Genomic DNA, 22,002 nt, shown 5'->3' with positions numbered 1-22,002 from the left:
TAAACTAATCAGAATATGCTTAATAAAGCAATATTAGGTACATTCTGACGGCTTCCGTGGCGTAATGGTATGCGCGGTGGTTCGATTGAGGTTTTCTCAGTTGGTTCAAGTCTGTGTGGTGGGAGCCTTCGGGCGTGGCTAGCTACCCCCCTACCCACAAAGACGTGCCGTTAAGCGGTTTAGCGTTCCGGTACTATGTCGTGTAGAAACCGAAAGAGGTGTGGATTTTCATCCGACTCCTAACAAGTTAGCTAGCTTCCATCTTCGATTGTGCATCATCACTTACCATCAGGTGAGATTGTAGTCAAGAACTAACTTGTAAAGAATTGACAAAAATCTAACATAACAGAAAACATAAATAACCTATTTATAAAAAAAAAAAAAAAAACTATTAAATGATGCACTATGACACAAAGGATAAAATCATAAAGTAATAGATCTTTTACGTTCCGAGATGAATCCCGTCATTAGTTATATTAGATTTGTGGCCGATATGGGGCATGATAAAAAACCCGATAGGGTTCCGTAATTATAGTCGGTCGCTCAGCGTAATTTAGGGGTCTGCGACGCTAGGGTTCGCTTTGTGAATGTTTTTTGCTAAGTTTGATGGCGATAAATACGTGTTTTGTTATTGTTTATTCATTATACGATACAGATATATTATGTTTCATGAAAACCTCCACAGCTCCATGGTTAAATGGCAGGAGCAGGACTCAACACGGGTGGATCATATGTTCGATCCCGTTGGGTTATTGTCGTGCATACTGTCACAGTCTATGAACATTTTCTTTCAAGAAATCTATACTAATATAATAAATGCAAAAGTAAGTCTGTCTGTCTGTCTGTTACCTTTTTACGGCTAAACGGCTAAACCGATCAAGATGAGTTTTGGTATTATAATACATGGGACCAAGGAACAGAACCTAGGCTACTTTTTGTTCTTAAAATAAAAATGGAAGAGGTGTTGACAATTTGTAAGGAAATACCTTTATTGTTATACAAAATTGAAAAAAATACGAATGATTCAAGAATAAAATTCAACCCCTAAAGTGGTGAAATAGGGGTTGAAAGTTTACATTGATTTCCACGCGGACGAAGTCACGGGCGTCCGCTAGTATACATATATGTCTACCTACTATCACTGAATTCTATATTCAACTAGCTGTGCCCCGCGATTTTTCGCCTCTGTAGATCCCACCCCTGTGGAATTGTTGGGATAAAAGCTTGTAAGCTTGTTGGGAAGCTTAGACTCACCATAAACCTCTCCAACGTCATTGCCGCGGTCACAACAATACATCATCTTTATTCGTATATACTTGTTATTTACGTGTAATTATGTTGGTACATTATATAATAGCGTAAGTATTATTATGATGTAACAATGATTGCACACTTTGTAACAGTCAATCAGATTAGATTACCCGACAAGACTTAATGTACCTAGTACGATATGGAAAATACAGGATTAACACCGCCATCTTCCCAAGTATCGAGTTCTTTGTGAAATTCATCTTTACAGGCCCATTTGGCTAGGCCTCCTTCTCTCTTTTATGAGAGGTATTTTAACGTACCAATTTACCCTTGAACCAAATTAATATCAAAACTAAATCTACAAAGTTCCACAGTATTTATTTTAAAGTAAATATTTGATTTCAAGCTATCTAATTATCAGAATATTGAAACAAAAAGGGAGTCCAGCTGTACATAAAAAAAAGATATAAAAACTTATTTATCATAGCAAGCTGGTAAGAAGGTCATCGTGTTCGTTTTTCGAACATGAAATAAAAAATAAAAAGAGGTATTTCAAGAGTGCGGTCCGGTGAAATTGTCTATGGGCGGCAGGGTTGGGTCATTTATCGTGACGGCCCGAGGCCTGTGCTTACGTTCTGCGACTCGGCCGACTATTGGACTATTACCTCGAATGGCTTGAATGTGGAGTAAAGTATACCTTACTTTTGTTTTATCTGTACTTACTTGCAGCAGCAAATTTGTGTTCCGTTTCGATTGATGATATAAATGTTAGAAATTAATCTTTTTAATGAGGTAATAATATAATATAATATTTCTATTTATGTATATAGGTTTATATGTATATAGGTGGTATAGAGGAATTTTAAAAATAAAAAAATTAATTATAATAAAGGAATATTATAATAATAGTAATAATAATAATTATAATAAAAGTAATTAAATCCATATTTTGTTATAAAATCAGAGATGAACGCGGACGACATCGTGTCTTCGATTAATTGTTTTTTTTTTTTGCAAAAAATTCAAATGATTCATTGTAAAGTGAACTCCCAACTGTCAACATCTCCTGAGGATGCTTCACTAGAGGATTGCCATCCGTATCTGGAAGATGTCCCTTGGATTTTTTGCAGAGAATAGCAAAATAAATCAATTATTCCCTTTTCATATTGCACTTCCATAAAGTAACATCTAGTTCTATACAATATTTATATAAATAATAAAGAGAAAAATAAAGTATTTCATGCTATATCTAGTAGACTAGTAGAAATTCTAAACTGATAGATAAGGTATTCATGATTTGTGAGTTTGATTGTACACTTACTAGTAAATGACATAGCTGTAGTTTGACACTCCATCTAACCTCACGTATTATTCTCGTTATTTACTGTCCTCCCAACAGCTGCCATCATTCAGGCGATTCAATAAAGGCTGCTTTTAAAACAAAAGCGGTGCGTAGAAAAGCGCTCGTGATAGCTTCAGGCTGTACAATCTGCCACTTCGGTAACTCTGCGCTACAGTGTAGCCACAGATTATGTGACGTAGACGTGACTGTTATTTTTCGTATTAGACTATAAATGTACCTACCCTCAATTAGTCTTATTATTGTGGACATTTGGCAATTACTTTACTTAAACATTATAAATAATTATAATAGATTTAGGTATATCAATTATGTATTTTTAATTAGATCTTGCATAGTCTTTATTGCACACACCATGCAAGACATGTATGCCAGGTTTGGTGATAAACTTTGCAGGATTTCTTTCCCATCTTTTTATACGTCTCTGTCAACTATATTTATATACCTATTAATTTTATCATAAGTTTCATATCCTTACGTGCTGACAAGAATGTACATTGCGCCAGCGAGTAATCTACAAACTCATTACTACCCACTATTTTAATTAGTACCTAAACAAAATATTATGTTATTCTTTTTTATTTTTACATTTATTAAACAGATGGGTGAAGGTCGTTTTAAATACTGATCTTAGATTATTAGACATGGCAGTGTTTTGTTGAAGTATATTTCTAAATAACATTAGTGTCTCAAACTTATCTGGCCCGATGAGGGTGTCGCTTTTGTCGCGTTATTTTTAAATGTAATTTAGTATACCTATTCATTTAAAAACAGTCTGTTACAAAACTTATATATCTCTGCTTCTTGTTTCAGTTTAATACATACCTTCGGTTTTAATATCTCAATATAGGATAGTCTTTGAACTTTCCTTGGCTGAAGCAAAATACTCGAATAATCAGCATTAATCTCTACCTTGCCTTTATCACATAAACATAAGGTATAAAATCCCCTATCAAATATAAATTAAGCTGCAGTTATAAATTGTGAAAAATATTGTAGGCGTGATTTGAATGGCAGGTGTGTGGTATTCAATGCTATACCTACGCTCTTCCAGTTTGTAGTGCCTACTTATTATAGCCTATAGGATACAGAGAAATGTACGCTGGATACATTATGTGAATATTATGTTCAACCACAGATAATGATCATAGAAGCATAATGTTTAAAAATAAAAAGTAAGTATGTACTTTGACGTGTAGAGTTTGGCTAATGAAAAGACTGTAATCGCCCGCCAAACAAATTAAAAAACATGCGCTTTCATAATTTGTTTAAATTATTTTTTGTTTGTGAATACCTATACTACAAGCATTAAGCTCAGTTATTCCAATTTTTGCACAAATTTTGAGAATTTACTCCGTTTTTTTTAAATTTGGCGGGCGATTTCAGCCAAACTATAGCAATATAAGTATGTAGTTATTAGTTTTGGCGGGAAAATCGTAGAACTCATATGTAGCTCTCGTTTTGTTCTCATTGATTTTAGTTCTGTAAAGAAGTAGGTACAAGTGATGTGGAGGTAGAACAATAGTGTTTTAATTTATTAATAAAATTTTCTCGGTGGACTCTATCAAAATTTTTAGTAAGGTTGTATTTGCCTTGACATGACTTGATTTGGACTGACTGATGCCAACGACGAACGTTGGACTATATTTGACCACTTTCGTCCTAATAGGGTAAATTATTTGATAAAAAATATTACTTGATGACTGGCTAAAAGATTTGCAACGCCATATTGAAAAAAATATAAGATTTTTACCATGCCTAATTAATTGTAAATATTTGCTTTGTATGGGATTGTGTCTAGGTGATAAAATTACAGGTTCAAAAATTTATTCAGGATGTCATAGACAAGTTGATATTATTGTATTTTTGGGCCCAGAAAAAGTATACAAAGTACTTCTCCCCTAATTAAAGCTTATAGACTTGTTTCAGAGAGACAGTAATATTCTACACCTACACAAAATGAAAATTGAAATAATTAAAAGACATCTCTGTTTCAGTATTTAAATACGACAAATAAGTGATTCGTAATAAAACAAACCAGCTCATAATAATTTATTCACCCTTTGAAAATTATACAAACAACATTTAAAAAACACTACGATAAAGAACTCATTTACACGCCGTATTAAACGGGAAATGAGACGAAAAAAGACCTTTCATTAAAATGTACTTTGTGAAAACAATTTTGAACTTTATTGTAATCGCAATAAGGTTTGTAAGACGTGCAAATCGTTGGGTGTGTGTTGGAACCATAGGCAATTTGAACAAATGTCACTCGTCATGGAGATCGAAATTTGAACTGCCTGATTTGGAGGGAAACAATAATCACAACTGTGCATTATCCGGAATTGAATTGCCCTATTAGTGATTTTGATACATTATTATATAAGCAGCTTTGCAGACTAGAATATTATCATCATCATCATCCTATATTCGACTCATTGTTGAGCACGAGTCTCCTGCAAGCGCAATGCGGATTGGCAGACTTCACTCGTGTAGAGAATTATGAAATTTCTCAGGTATGCAGATTTCTTTACAATGTTTTTCCTTTACTGTTTGAGACACAAAAAACAAAAAATACGCAGACAGGATTCGATTTTACGCCCGGCAAATCGAAGGCAGATATCATATTATCCAATAAGCTATCAACATCCATAATCTATATATATAATAAAACTGTAACAAGTCAAATTCTGCACAAAATATTTTGAAAATGTGAGTTGGAGAGCATTATAAAATCGATACTGAAGCCTATAAAAAAATATTTTTTGTCTGTCTGTCCGTATTTTTATTGACCAGGCAACGACTTAACAATTAATGTATTTAGATTAAGTAATTTCGATCAATATTATGGGCGAAGATAAATCTAGGTATTACTATCAATGTAGTGCTGTTCAATTCAATTACTTCGTCTAATTACCCATTAGCTCGTGAACCCAAACACAAAAAGCGCGGTATTTAATTTTTAATTTAAATGACTCTATCCGTCGACCGAACGAACGCATCCGAGAGGGTCCGAACTCATTTCGCGCCCAATTTGAACGCGATTAAAATTTCTATCAGAATGCATTCGTGTTTTAATAGGGCCGCAATAATTTATGATGACGTTAGTTATCGATAAAAACAAGCGATGATTTACGCAGTAATCTGTGCAGCCTTCATTCACGAATTTTATAATTGTAATAAATTGGTTTATTCACATAAATTAGTCCTTTGAACGCCGCCATTTTTATTATAGAGCAAACTATACAGTTTATATTAATAAAATGTTGATCTGTGTTGGAGAACGTGATATTTAATTATATAAATTATGTAATTGAACGTAAATAATTGTTATTTTAGTCATATATTTTGTGATAGCTCGAGGCAATTTTAACGTCGATATCCTATTAAAGCTTACGTTATTTATCTATCATTCAAAATATATTAAAGTGGTGAAACATCAAAGAAAATTATCAGCTGATGAAACCAAATTTGGTAGTTAAAGTTATAATATTTCTAAATATCTAAAACACTACTATTTTTTGCGGACAATTTCAAATAAGCCTATCCTTACTATTAGCGACTAGCATTAAAAAAATAAAAATAACGTGTGCGTCTCGAGACGCTCGACAGAAATGATAACTTAAACCTGCTGCAGTATGCATGAGAGAAAAGAAAGCCAGACAGTGGCGTCGTAACGCGTTATGTTACGAAGCGGTATACCCTCCTATTAAAACGTTATCACTTCAATATAGTATATCTTAGAAAATACTTATAAATAGATATAAAACACTAAAGTTAACAAAACTTTTTATTAATTTTCATAATTATAATTTTTAGATTCCACGGTTTTCGCGTGCTTAAGGACAGCGTAGGTAGTTTAATAATTAATAACATTAAAGTTAACAAAACTTTTTATTGAATTTCAAAATTAGAATTTTTAGATTCCACGCTTTTTGTGTGCATAAATGCAGCGTAGGAAGTGGAGTAGTTAAAATATCGACAATTGTTTTTCGTTTATCACATCACTAATCACCGCTTCAACGCTCTGACATATTGCGGCGGCCAAACAGTCGGCACTTGATGCTCTTTGATGACATGTTTGAATACGCGGTCACCCTTTCCCTCACGTTGCGAAACTCCATTCAACCAACCTTTAGATCTTGGTGACACGTTTGAAAACACAGAACATAGAACGCTTAAAGCTCGTTGAAAAGCTTTGAATGTGATGTGTAAAGCAGAAATTAAGGTTTTAAAACGTACTAAGAAATGTTATTTTTGTAGATACTGCAGTGCAAGTGTCTTGACAGAATTTTAGCCCTCATTCGCACGAGCAATTATACAAAATTTATACTACTACTACTATTTATAACACTACATTGCAATAAGCGTTCTTATACTAGGTATACCTGGGTTCCCGCGGCCGTCGTGTTGACCGGTGTGTATTTCCTTTTTAAGACCTTATTGAATGAAGTTTTTTGTAAGAAAAGCCTCAGAATACCTACATAAGTAAAACTGTAAAACTTTTCATACCATACACTAAATGAATATGGTTCAGTAATCCATTAGATATGGGTGTTACGTTTGGCATTTTATTTCTTAAGAACAAAGGCATAACAAATACCGTCGGGGCATAATTGATTGTAAATCTTGAAAATAGCCTTTTTGAAGGGTTTATTGTATTGAAAAAAATATGGCAGAGTTTGTTATGGACTTTTACACGGACTCGGCGTTTTTGAACTATAAAGCTCTAATTTCTTACTTTATCAGGAAAAGAATTTGGATTAGAAAAGTTAATTCCATTTTCAGATATAATGATTTAATTTAATAAAAGATTAATAATTCTTTTTATTTTACACTAATAAATTATTTTCAATTTATACCAAACATTTTTTTTTAATTATTCCTAAACGGCGTTTAGGAATAATTTTAGAGAATTCACATTTTGGATTTCGGATCCATATTTATATTTTATACTTAGGCTTTATTGAAAGAAAATGTAAATAAGAGTCAGAATGATAAGTTTTGAATGATGTTTGTACAAAATCAAACATCATTTATCTTAATAAAATAAGTAAGTACGAAAATCCGTCACAAAAGGTCTTGTGACTAAGAAGTGAAGGCATTTCAAAATAGGGTAATTTTGTCAACTTCTGTTTTTGAAGTAAGGAGTCGGGGTTTTCAACGTGAAGGAAAGCTAGTTTTTATCAATGTTACTTATTGTATACTGTATAAAACTCGTTTTATAAGTGGTTATTAGTCAAATTAGCCAAAAAAATCATTTATTACTTATCTTACATATAAAATGTCTATGTGATAATGAAAAATATCACTGATAAGGATTTCATGGATATTATTTTCACAATAATATCCATGAAATCCTTGAAAAGCATGACAAGAGACAGATTTCGGAATGAACTTTCAGGTACTAAGTATATAAAGTACTCGTAAGTCGCAATCTTATAAATAAGTACGTCATAATATACTTTAATATCAGGTTGTAATGCCGTAGTATTGCAGCTTGCGAGGCGGGGCCTGCACCGCCTGCTTGTTTTGTTTTATTTTCATGTACAACTCGGTAGAAGCCAAGAGAACCTATAGGTTGTCTGAGAATTGACAGCTCGTACAATTACAAAATAAAGAAGTTATAAATACCAAAAATTTTTATACTAAATCGTTGCCTACGACACAAGGAATTAAATATACGTATTCCTAAAGACATTGTCATGGAAGGATATGGTTTCCGTCTAAATTTTAGTCCCTTAAGGCTTATCATAGCTTCAAGTTGACGGGCTGTTGTTCTAGGTGATGGTTCTACACTTTGTATCAGGCCATCTGCTTGTCCCGTCAACGGTCTACAAATAAAAATACTTTACAAAAACGGATAATTGTTCTTCTATCAAGTTAAGTATAAGGTGTATCTATAGTCACTGTTAATGGCGATGCTATTTCAAGATCATGGTGGGAGGCTTCAGCTGTGTTTTAATTATATTTAGAATTTTCTTAATTCTCTACTTGTGTGAAGTCTGCCAATCCACATTGGATCAGCGACCCAATGGTGAACTGTTTGGCCTATCCCGAGTCTCCTCTCAAAATGAGAGATTCTGAGAGGAGACTCGTGCTCAGCAGTGAACCGAATATGGGTTGATAATAATGAAAGTAGGTATATTATAACCCGCCCCAGGAATTCTTGATCCAAAACCACATAGACTATAACTTCTGCACCAATGAGGCACTTCGCCAACAATTAGTAGATAGGTAGGTACTATAAAATGCAATTATTCTTCTTTGTCGTTACACTTTTGTGGTCGTGGTCGTCATTTCGGTGTGGTGGCAAGCCTCACTACCCGTCGCCATTCCTCCCGTAGTGTGGCTCTCCTAGCACATTCATGGAGCGATAAAATGCAATAGTTAGACTAATTATCGTGTTCCTTATAACTTTTCTTGTAACATACACAGTTGCCAGTTCTAAAAACGACGTTCTAAGTTTTTGACGACCTCCGTGGCGCAGTGGTATGCGCGGTGGATTTACAAAACGGAGGTCCTGGATTCGATCCCCAGCTGGGTCGGTTGAGGTTTTCTTAATTGGTCCGGGTCTGGCTGGTGGGAGGCTTTGGCCGTGGCTAGTTACCACCCTACCGACAAAGACATTCCGCCAAGCAATTTAGCGTTCCGGTACGATGTCGTGTAGAAACCGAAAGTGCTGTGGATTTTCATCCTCCTCCGAACAAGTTAGCCCGCTTCCATCTTAGATTGCATTATCACTTACTATCAGGTGATTATTGCAGTCAAGGGCTAACTTGTAAAGAATAAAAAAAAAAAACTCTCATTAGCGATGTGGTGGCATTTTGGTGTGTATTTATACTTTTTTAGCTGTTTTAAAGGTTCGCGTAAGTTCTAAATGTTTCATACGCACGGCGCGCCGCGGGCAGGTCGTGGACTCCTGACCGCCTGGAGTCAGGAACACAATTAAGTACGGGAGGCGCGTATGCGTACATAGGCAAAAAGTTAATTTTTTAATACCCCCAGTAATGCAATGCCAGTGATGCGTGCAATTTTGTAAGACGTGAGATCAGGTAGCTAACTAAAAAGTTTGTATGTAAACTTGAGTGTGTGAGATTTTTTTGATAAAATAATTTAAAAATGTGAAATCCCTTCCACATTAGTTTTTATAACTTCATTTAAATTGTAGTGGTAAATATATTTGTGATAAGATAAATCCTGAAAAATACCACTAGAACAATAAATGCCTGAACTGATTTTGATGTATTTTTAGAAAGGATCATCATCATTATCGGCCCAAATACGGGTCACTACATGGTTAAGCCTCCTTCCTTATAGGTGAGGGTTCAGAATACAGTGTATTCTGTAATCTGAAGGTGAGGGAATATGGAGCTTAGACCCACCACACTGCTCCAATGCGGGTAGGTCCAATGTTAAATTTAACGACTGCCTTAATTTAATGATAGTGAGCGGGACGGACGGTTTAACTTGTTTTCCGAGGCATGGTTTTGTAGCATCTCCGAGTGATCTGGTACTCAATATGAGTACCCGAACCATTGTTATAAGTTCTTGAGTCAAAATTACTTCGTTTAATAAAAATATCATTGAATAAAGCAAAGCTCTTGAATACATAACTTGACCGAGTCCTGGGTAATCAAAATTCACGCAGGCTAACCACAGGACCAACAGTTAAAAGATATGTACCTATTGTAAATAATTTTGACAATAATATTATTCTTTGTAAGCTGGCAACCTCAGTCATTCATAATTAATAATTCGTATTCGGCTCACTGTTGAGCACGAGTCTTCTCGTGGGTGGTGAGAGAATAGGGTCAGGCTAATAGTCCACCACGCTGCCCCAATGCGGATTGGCAGACTTCACAGACGTAGAGAATTACGAAAAAACTGAGGTATGCAGGTTTCCTTACGATATTTCTAAGCCTTTACTATGATAATAATTGCTCATTGTGTATTGCAACAGTATTGTTTAAGAAAAACAAACAAAGTCGCGGTCAATCTACTAAGTAGCCAAAACAATCTTGTTCGATGCACTACCTTATTAGTCATCACGAAAATCGTGAACTGTGAAAGGGCTTTGGGGTTGAAATTTTTGGCATCTGTGCGTTTTTGTCTTAGCCTTAGGGTCGCAATTAGTTGATTTATCACTGGACTGTTCCCAGGACGTGTGGGAGAGCTGGCTACCTTCCCAGAATCGTGACATGCGTGTGCCAACTTATACTGGTTACCTAATTAAGTATTTATTATAAACTGATACCTGGGAATAGATAACTGGATCACGTAAAGTTGGAATATGGAAGACTAGTTTCCAACATATTCAAAGTCATTCTATTCAGTTTTTTTGAATTCTTAACAAGTTAAAGTTAGCCCTTATATCACCTAATGGTAAGTGATGATGTAATCTAAGATGGAAGCGGGCGAACTTGTTAGGAGGAGGATGAAAAACCACACCCCTTTCGGTTTCTACACGACATTGTACCGGAACGCTAAATCGCTTGGCGGTACGTCTTTGCCGCTAGGGTGGTAACTAGCCACGGAAGCCTCCCAACAAGACCTGTACCAATTGAGAAAACTTCAATCGGCCCAACCGGCCATCGAACCCAGGACCTCCGTCTTGTAAATACACCGCGCTCTAACGTATCTACTGAACTAGAAAGCCACGTTATTTGTGAGTGTCATAATCTATTTTTTCCCTGTTATCTCTCGGAAACGGGAACTACGCGTGTGAAACCGCGGGGCGTCGGCTAGTGAAATATAACTTAAAAGTAAGTAAATAAATACAAATAAACCTCCTTGAACGAAATCTTTACATATAATTTACAGTAACAACCAAAGTAGTACCCTCGTAACTTTCTAAACAAACTGCTAAGGCTCGTTTCCTCCATAAGAACTAACAAAGCCGGTGTAAATTGCCATTTCCGGTCGGCCGCGCCATTTCCGCCAATAGAGCCTACTTCCGGCAGGTGGCGGCACTATTTAGTTTGCTCTCAGAATTTCCTGGCCGAGGAAAATTGCGTTTAGCGATAAATTGGTTGTACAAAGTCTTGGATGGGAATTTTCTCCCTTTACGTTCGAATCAAAAACTGTTAGTGTTATATCATCATCAGTCATTCTTAACCTAGTTTAACGGCCCACTAATTCCTCCCTCCCTCCTTAATACATGTAGCTTAGACCCACCAAGCTGGTGGGAGGCTTCGGCCGTGGCTAGATACCACCCTACTGGAAAATACGTACCGCAAAGCGATTTAGCGCGGAACGCCGAAAGGAGTGTGGATTTTCATCCTCCTCCTAACAAGTTAGCCCGCTTCCATCTTAGATTGCATCGTCACTTACCATTAGGTGAGATTGTAGTCAAGGGCTAACTTGTAAAGAATAAAAAAAAAGAAAAAACAACTGTTCCAATGCGATTTTGCGGATCAACAAAATCTCTAAAATCAATCGAATATAGCCGTGGGCATCAGCTAGTTAGTATATCTATTGCCTCCATAGCTCAATGGTAAAGGGGCCGGATTCATCACCGCGAGATGGTGGTTTGATCCCCACCCACTGGACTATTGTCGTACCCACTCCATATTTAAAAGATATATTCTTTTTAAAAAGAAAAGAAAAGTATTTTTTTTGTTGCACTATCCCGCATTTAATTACATTAATCCCTTTATCCAAAGATTGTCTGGCAGATATTGCTGTAAGCAATAAGACTGCCTTTGCACACACTTGTTTTCTGTGTTTTCTTTTGTTTTCCTTGTTGTTGTTTTTGTTTTGTGCAATAAAGTATAAATAAATAAAATACTCGTATCAGTAATTTGTACTAAATACATACTAAACATGTCTTTATACCCTCGGCAGTACATCAAAGCGCAGTGAATTAAGTCGCGAGATAAGATGTTATCGCCCCACAAAGCTAAAGTTAAGTGAGCGTAACTAAACGTTACACGTAACTCCATTAGTTCGGCTCGGGGGGTAGTTGACGGAAAATTACTTATGAACAGTTTTTTCCAAAACAGGGGATAATTTAAATAAAAGTGCAAATTGACTTGCAAATTAGAATTTTAAAGATGTTTTAGTTTAGGTTTATTTATCATCACCGGTGGTAGAATCTTTACAAATAGTCAACTGACGTGTCAAAAGTGCTTGTAAACTTAGCCTACTTGATTGATTGATTGATTGATTATGATTTTGATTTTGATCATTACAACCCATATTCGGCTCACTGTTGAGAATGAGTCTCCTCTCAGAATTAGAGGGGTTAGGCCAATAGTTCACCACGCTGGCCCAATACGGATTAGTAGACATAACACACGTAGATAATTAAGAAAATTCTCAGGTATGCACGATTCCTCACGATGTTTTCCTTTATGAAATGCACAATAACTGAAAAGTTGTAGGTGCAAGCCCTGGATCGGATTCGAACCTTCGCCCTCCGAATGATGATATAGGTATATTTATAAAAAAAATATTTATTAATTTTGACATTGTAAAAAAATTACCAAACATAGAAGTAAATAGAATAGTCTATGTTAAAAACATACATAGTTTGTTGTCTCTATATATACCCTTAAAATTAATATATTATTTCCTGTATCAACCCTCAATCGGCTCACTGCTGAACTCGAGTCTCCTCTCAGAATGAGAGGAGTTAGGCGAATATTCCACCACGCTGGCCCAATGCGGATTGGCAGACTTCACACATGCAGAAAATTAAGAAAATTCTCTGGTATGCAGGTTTCCTCACGACGTTTTTCCTTCACCGTTTGAGACACGTGATATTTAATTTCTTAAAATGCACAATAACTGAAAAGTTAGAGGTGCATGCCCCGGATCGGATTCGAACCTACGCCCTCCGAATGAAGGCAAAGGAAATATCCACTGGGATAACACTATAAAGGTTTATTTATTTAAAAAAAAATGTAACACACTTTGACATTATAAAAAAATATCAAACATAGAAGTAAATAGAATAGTCTATGTAAAAAACAGTAATATGGATTGTTGTCTTTATATACGTCTATTCTATACCATTAAAATTAATATATTATAGTGCCACTTTAAGCCCACCAACCCGCGTAAGAGCAGTTTAGTGGGTCACTCTAGATCCCCTCTTCTATAAATGAGGCCTGGCTCTCTAATGGGCTGTTAAAATAGGCTGATAATAATGATGATGATATGGTATGTTTGTTTTATTTTTTTTAATTTACTTATATTGAACAAACTCTTCCCTAAATTGAAAACATCATCGCGTTGAATTTTCATTTATCTGTGTAACAGGCGTGGACAATCATCTTAATATACTATCCACTTTATTTATCCCACCATCAAACTAAAATAGACCTTATTTTATAAACACTAAGATTCTTTCTTACGTAGATGAAGGATCTAACTATTATGGTTGCATTTTAATGCATCATCAAGTGAACTTGGTGCAAATGTCATAGTTGTGATTGTACTCTATTTGTATGTGTATAAAGTTGATATTAGTTTAACGAAGCGTGCTTTTCATTTGGTCGGGTAAATGCAAAACGAAGCAACTTCACGCTTATTTAGTCGCGTTACGCCGTAGTGTAATTGTGTTGCCATGGTTACAAATGTGATCGATGCTTTGCGATTGCAGAGCTCGTGCGCTGTAGCAAGGTGCGGGTGACAGTTCATTTTACTCTTGAAAGTTTGTCGCGATTCACGATTATAGTACGTATTATGAACGTCATACGGCAACTGTTACCCGCACCAAGCTACACCGCACGAACCATTAGGTGATAGGTGTCTCTCCGGTCGACAAAACCTATCCTATCGATAACCTATATATCGATGATTTCAACAGTGATGTACAAAGTTTAAATTATCCTACCCTATATCGACAAACATATTTCAATGATGCACAAAATGTAAACAAATAAATTCAAATTTGGAATAACTAGTGAAAAAATAATGGGCTTCACAATAACAGATTTCACAATAATTTGCTAGTATTTTAGGATAATAATTATTTATTAGTATTGAACTTTTAAAAATGTTAAACTGCGGATATAACAAGGGATGAATGTCCTTCGTTATAAACAAATATTGGCAATTTGTAAGGTTCAAGGTGTACAAGAATCCTGGTAAAAATCATTGTTTTTCAGTCTATGGAAAAATATGATAAAACAAAAAAAAACATTATTCGTGCGATAAAAAAATTAAACGAACTATTTTATAATAATATTTGTTTGTAAATATTACCACATTTTTCGTTTTTTAATGATTAATTTGTGTATCAGAGTGTTCAGCTCAACGAGACTATAGGTATTTGTGCAGCCTCGCGCTCTCGACAATGGCAGCCGACGAAAGGGAAAGGGTTAGTTACCCTTCGCGGCCCACAGAGCTATTTACATTATAGACAGGATACTTATAGCATTTTGCCATATTGGGTATATACCTACTAAATTGCCATTTTTTTGACGCTAGGTAATTCGTCTACGCATCCCGTCCGGATATTTGGCCTATAACAACTATATATTTTTGTCTGGAGGCTATGACTGTTCACTCACCATCAAGACGACTATCAGCTTGGTTTGTCATGTAAAGAAATACATTGTCATACGCAAATAAATATGACGATATTTGTCCCATCTTCGTTGAATAAGTTCAAATTAAAATCGTACACGTGTGAAAAAAATTAATCATTTGGTCTGTTTTTCTGCCTTTGCCAAAAATAACTTTTGGTACAGAGATAGAGTTTAGATTGAATTAAAATATAATCGGAGATGTAGTATTGTGATGTAAGCACCTGTACTTTCTTGAAAAACAAATTTTTAAGAAAGTACACGCTTTAGAAGTCAAACCATCTTTAAAAACTAAAATAAATTCTGTTTATTATCATAGACTTGTAACTCTACGGACTGCAGAACGTAGATCAATAGGTAACCCTCCCTTTGTAAGATCAATAGAGGATTAAATAACAATAATAATTTTCGTTTGTCGAGCTATGCGTTGTAGTAATCGCTTCTTTGTTGTTCTATAATGAAGTAGAAGGTAGATGAAAATTGTTATTCGTTAAGCAAGGCTGCAAAATAGAAGAGACAGAGCTCTGAGCTCTGCAGAGCAGAGGATTCAAAAGATTGAACCACGAGCAAAACGAGAGGATCAAAATAAAACCGGCCAAGCGTGAGTTGGACTTACGTGACGTACGAAAGGTTACGTACCATTATCCATACTGTACTATACTATATACTATAATATTATAAATGTAAAAGAGTGTGTGTCTGTCTGTTTGTTTTCGTTTGTTTGTCAGTCTTTTACGGCAAAACAGAGCGACGATTTTACGTGATTATTTAAGTGGAGATAAGTAGTTGAAAGGATGGAGAGTGACATAGGCTACATTTTGTCTCTTTCTAACCTCCCACTTCCCTAAAATGGGGGGTGGAAGTTTGTTATGGAGCATTACGCAATTTTCAAGGTACCTACCTTGAAAATAGAAAGCTAAAAATTGATAAGTATGCAGAGTATTTGTGACTGTTTTAGGGGGGTAGTGTACGGGTAGGGTACGGGTAGGGTAAGTGTAGGGTACGGTTAGTGTACTTACGGGTAGGATAAGGGTAATGTAGAGGTAGGGTAGGGGTAGGGAAGAAGTGCACAAAAGTCAAAGCGAAGCTTGACTGGGTCCGCTAGTATCTATCTAAAAAGGTAAAAAATTACGTTTGTTGTAATTATGGAAGAGTCTAGTAGGTATTGTTTATGAAGTTATCATCCAGACAGACAGTTTAGATCGATATACAGTGTTATATTTATACTCTGTGAGACTATCAGTGTGTTAGTTATGGTTCTGGCGCAGTTGCCATACAGTACGGCGCGCCCGCGGCGAGCGTCCCGCCACGGTAATGACTGCGCACTGACCGGCAGTTGAGGAACATACAGGGTGCTCTACTTACATGGTTTCCTACTAAACATTTTTTTTATTACTTGTCTCTACTACGTAGGTAATAGTAGGTACTATGTCGTGTACTCAATTCACAATCATCATCATTATCTTATCAGCCGATGGAATTCCACTGCAGGATTTATATGGACTTCCAAACATCACGATCCTGAGCCGCCTACGTTCAGTTAATCCCTGCGACTCACTTGATGCAGTCAGTCCACCTGGTGAGGGGTCGGCCAACATTGCGCTTTCTAGTGCGGGGTCGCCATTCCAGCACCTTCAAACCTAACGTCCATTGGCTCTTTGAACTATGTGGCCTGCCTATTGCCTGGCTAGTCTCAAGTGGACTTTGGTCCATCTGCGTATCTCCTCATTTCTGATTCGATCACGCAGAGAAACTCCAAGTAACTAAGAAGAACCAAAATTCACTGATATAGCTCAGCGAGTCGCGAAGCTGAAGTGGCAATGGAAAGGCCAAATAGTTCAAAGAGCTGATGGACGTTGGGGTCCCAAGGTGCTAGAATTGCGACCCTGCACCGAAAAGCGCAGTGTTGGTTGACCCCCCAATAGATGGAGCGAGACAACAAGAGGGTTGCCGGGAGCCGCTAGATGCTGGTGGCTCAAAACCGTTTTGTTTGGAAGTCCATGCAAGAGGCTTATGTCCAGCAGTGGACGTCCATCGGCTGTTAATGATGATGATGAGTGTAAATAACGCCCCAGATTAGAAACAAGAAGTCTCAGCACTCTGTATAAACGCATCGTAGCGCATTACATATGCGCGGCATAATAAATGTATCCGCTTAATTATTATTTTGAAGATATCCGCGCCCGCGGCTCCCGGCCACAGCCCAATAAGAGCACGACGCGCAATATTATCTGGACTCGGCCGCGGGCGCGCGAGACAAGTGGAGGGTAGGAAATGATGCAGGCTTTTTAGGCTTTATAATGTTTTGCTTTTAAGCAACACACCTGTAGGCCTAAGAAGCGTGAAGACATTATATCATGAAGAAGTAGACGAATGTCGACCAATAGCGGCGAAGTTGCCCCATATTTTTCGTTCCAACGCAATGAAAAGATAGTAATATTTTCGGTTCAGTGCTATCAGTCAACATGTCATTTGAACAAAAAGAGGAGGTTCTCAATTCGACGGGTATGCTATTTTTCGCTTTTTAGTTTATTTTTGTGATTTAGAAGTCGGATGAACTTTTTTGTTAAGACGAATTTATTTTTCTGTTTTTAGGCTGTCCTAGCATGAACGGCGCCACAGTACGGTCAATTTAGTTATTTTCATTGTAACACAAAATTACTAAACCGATTTTCATGAAAATTATCTGGAAGTATACTAGTTCAAAAAAAAAATTTCAAAATTGGTCAAGAAATTACGAAGTTATGAGTAACAAAAATTAAAAAAAAATAAAACATAAACAATATGGTCTCGAACTCGTGTTATGAAGCCTCGTAAAAGACAGATGCAATACGAGGAGTAGCCTCTTAACAATAAAAAATAGATATTTGGTCCTCACGAACATTTACGAGACCTTAAAGCATTTTACATAATATAATACTAGAAAAAAAAAATTGGATATAAATACTTTACTTTTATCTGGACTCGGCCGCGGGGCTCGAAAAACAAGTAGACGGTAGGAAATGATACAAGCCGACTTTGTAGGTTTTATAACTGTAGGCCTAAAATGCGCCCCACGACATAAAACGTGAAATGAACACAGTCGACCAATAGCGGCTGAACCGGATACATCGCTCTGTCATTCGTTCCATCGCAACGAAAAAGAGTGCGATATTTCCGGTTAAAATTCACATATTTTAGCTATTCGTACATGGCCATTCTTACGTACGTAGCATAAGCTTTGGAAGGACAGAAGAAAATGAGGCATGTCTACAAACATGTCTAATAATTCTCCAAAAAAAAAGGCGAAACAATGAAAAACACGTAAAATAACTAAGACGCCAGCTTCAAACAGCAGAAGGCGCAGTGTTTGTTTGAGATATAAAGTTTTTCATAAAGGCCTTCTTACGAGTAGCTATGGAATTGTAGGGATGCTCCTTGCGATTATAGAAACGAGAAAATTAATACTTTGTGGGTATTACTTTTTTTTGTATCTTTTAGCGATTGTTGCGGAATTATTTTTTCAATATTACTGGATTCTCTATTTATGTGTAAGTACTTTTAAGTAGGTATATAAATGGTTTCATACTACTAAATACTTATTGTAAACTTTTTGCAGTAGTAGAGCTTTTTGTGACAAAAATTACCACAGTTGAAATAATGTTATTCTGCTTTAAGAGATGGATTTTCGCTTGACATTAGTTGAGACATCAGATTGAACTATTACCTACTTATTAAAAAAAAAGAAAAAGTTACTACATTGTTAATCATTATTTATATACAAGCGGACACCCGCGACTTCGTCCGCCCTTAAACTTCTTTAATCCGGCCCTATCGCAACATCCGGTCTCAGTGAATACCTACTAACTATAAACTACATCCCTGCCAAATTTCAGCTTTGTACATCAAGTGGTTTTCGAGATTTCGTGATAAATACTTTCGCATTTATACTAAGATTTTAGAGCACAACTTCAAATGTTTGACATTACAATGCGTATAAAAAATATATAAATATAGGTCGTAGGTATTCTCGTTTAGCCATACAACTTTAACTGTTAAACCCTAGCGTGAGCCGATCCACATCAGTCTCATCCTAAATTTTTCCCTAAAAATAAAGTCGTAGCAAAGTTTCAGGAAAAATAATTACAAGAAGGACTCTTTCACCGCGGGGCCGCTCCCTTTGTGGGGGAGTCCTTAAATAATTACACTTCGCCCCCCAAAACATTTACCTAACGAGATTACAGAGAATTACCTTTTGGCTTTTCTCATTATGGATCTTATTTATTTTGCTTATTAGTCGGAACATTGGGATTTGCTTTGTTATTTGTTTTAACTTAAACTTGAAACGCTACGTGGAGTCTCCCACGTAGATTTTCTATATTTTAGTCTTTGGGTAACAGAGTCTAAAGACAAAAATCTTCGAACACTGCATGTTGTCATTAAAGTAATTAACTATGGGCCTAAGAAGGCTCGGATTCACTCAGCGCATGATGGAGTGAGCTAAGCTCGTAGTATCTCTGCGTGATCGAATCTATAATGAACCAAAGTTCAACAAGTCGCAAAGCGTGGCAATGGGCAAGCATATAGTTCAAAGAGCCAATAGACGTTCAGTTCCTAGGTGTTGGAATGACGACCGGGCATCGGAAAGTTCAGTGTTTGTCGATATCTCACAAGGTGGACTGACAATTTAAAGCGGGTTATAGGAACTGCTGAATGGAGGCGGCTCAAAACCATTGTTTGTTGTTTGAAATTCCTTAAAAACGGCCTACTAGTACGTCTAGCTGTATACGTCCATCGGCTAATGATGATAATTAAAGAATATGTCACACACATGAGTTATCAATTTCTACCAGCCAGTGAGAAGCATTGCCTTTAGTCCGCTCCCTCTGGACTATTGTCTACGTTTTTAAGAAAAATTCGATCACTTTCCACTCAGATAAAGAGAAAAAGGGAATATGTTTATTAACTTAACAACTGAGCTTTAGTTAGCAGCTAACATGGGCGGACTTTTTGGGAGGTGCATATACTATTACTAGTAAGTACCTAATGATAATAATTATCTTCGTAGGTCCAGCACTAAGTTATCCCGCTAATATGCCAAACCGGGGCAAACTATACAAGGAAAAACTCTACCACTAGTTGGAAAACTGATGGTGTGTTACCCCCACAGGATCTACATGTTAGCAAGCAAGCAGTCTAGCTTATTTAATTAGGTTCGATATCCCAGAGTTAGTACGCAGTAAACTAGAAAATACGAGTAGGTACTATCTATTTTAAGCGCAATGTATAGTCTCTATTATTTACCTAAGCCATCTTGTTGGAAATCCTACCCAGCGAGATAATATAGGCAGGTACATACGTATCTTCAAATATAAAGGGATCTGAGCACTCGCTTAAAAGTTTTCCTCTGTTCGAGGTGCTCTCGGAAAATGGGGAAGAGTGTTTGTGTCTGTGTGTATGCAGTGTATGTGTTGCAGTTGCTTTGTGCGTGTGTGCCGCGGGCGACGCAAGACGGCGCCCTCGGTGTCGCCGCCGGGGATCCTACGGGAGAAGTGCGGAAGTGACATTTCTGAAAAACATTTTCATGACTAGGTTTCATGACTCATTATTATTTGATGACTTTCAAATTGAGTGTCAATCAGTTGACAGATGGAGAATATCCTTTTGGTAGTGCCCTTTATTTTTAAGCTGAATGTAGAATTGTTTAGTTATCTATTGCTTTGCCCCGTTATCTTCACAGCGCACGTTTGTCTTCTAGGTGCAACCTAGGAAAATCATAAAGGAATCCTCTATGCAAAAATACATCTTTCACATAATACATACATACATTTCTAATAGAATGATAGATATGTGTTAGTACCAGTGGTGTTACGTTATTGTATCAAAATTTTACACATCACATTTTTCCATGTGTAGTGTCCAATACATACTCTGCGTTCCAACCAGCTTGAAGTGAATCTAACAAAGCAAAGAGCTCAAAAAGCTATTGTGAAAATAATAATTGAATACAGCCTTTATATCTACCTCTATCTAGAGGAGAACTTATTAGAAGTGTTTTGGTACGAAATATATTTTTTGTATTTATTATGAATTTTCGGTCCTTCTCAGTAATGTTCGGGTATCTTTTGAACTTTGCTCGTAACTTAAAATTTTTTTACTAAATATTTTGTGGAAAATTCTTGTTAATCCAACATAAATTATATCTATCTAAACATATAAAAACAAAAATATTGAGTGAAAGTTCCCCAGGGGTGAGAAAAAAAGTAAAACTTTTCTATTTCAGGATAAGATACGCCTTTTTTCTTGAAGCCCGTCATCGTTTACAGTAGACATAGGGCGGGCTACTGTTCACAGCCCGCGGCCTTCCTGACCAATCACAGCGCTTCGAGCTATATCACCATCCCTCTCGTATACAGTAATTTCCTTATAACGTCATCTCCTTTCCTCCCCCCGGCGAAAATCCTAGCAATAATCACTTAACATAGCACTTTTAGCTCTAACACTAAACTAAATAAGGTGTAGTTTCACTCACAACACGACGCAGTCGCTTCGGGCGTTCCGTGTCGCGACAATGTTTATTTGATATCGAGCGTCAGCGACGATTTTCAAGTTCAGATTTCCCTTTCAAATGATTGTGAACCTTATTCTTTTGCCCATTAAATCTAACACGGTGAACCGTTTTGACGAATCGTATTTACGTGTGCAATGCTGGCATTTTCATTGTTACACTTCAGAATAAGAGCCGCCAAGGCAGATACGACTTTATTCTACCGATAGAGGATACGTTTTTATTCACGATTTTGGCAGTTGTGTGGTTTTAGAAGTGTACGGTTACTTCGCTTCAGGCAAAAGCTATTTGCGATGACAATTTTG

Source organism: Bicyclus anynana, chromosome 2, assembly GCF_947172395.1.
Source record: "Bicyclus anynana chromosome 2, ilBicAnyn1.1, whole genome shotgun sequence".
Taxonomy (NCBI): Eukaryota; Metazoa; Arthropoda; class Insecta; order Lepidoptera; family Nymphalidae; genus Bicyclus; species Bicyclus anynana.
Note: the sequence above shows the minus strand (reverse complement) of the source record.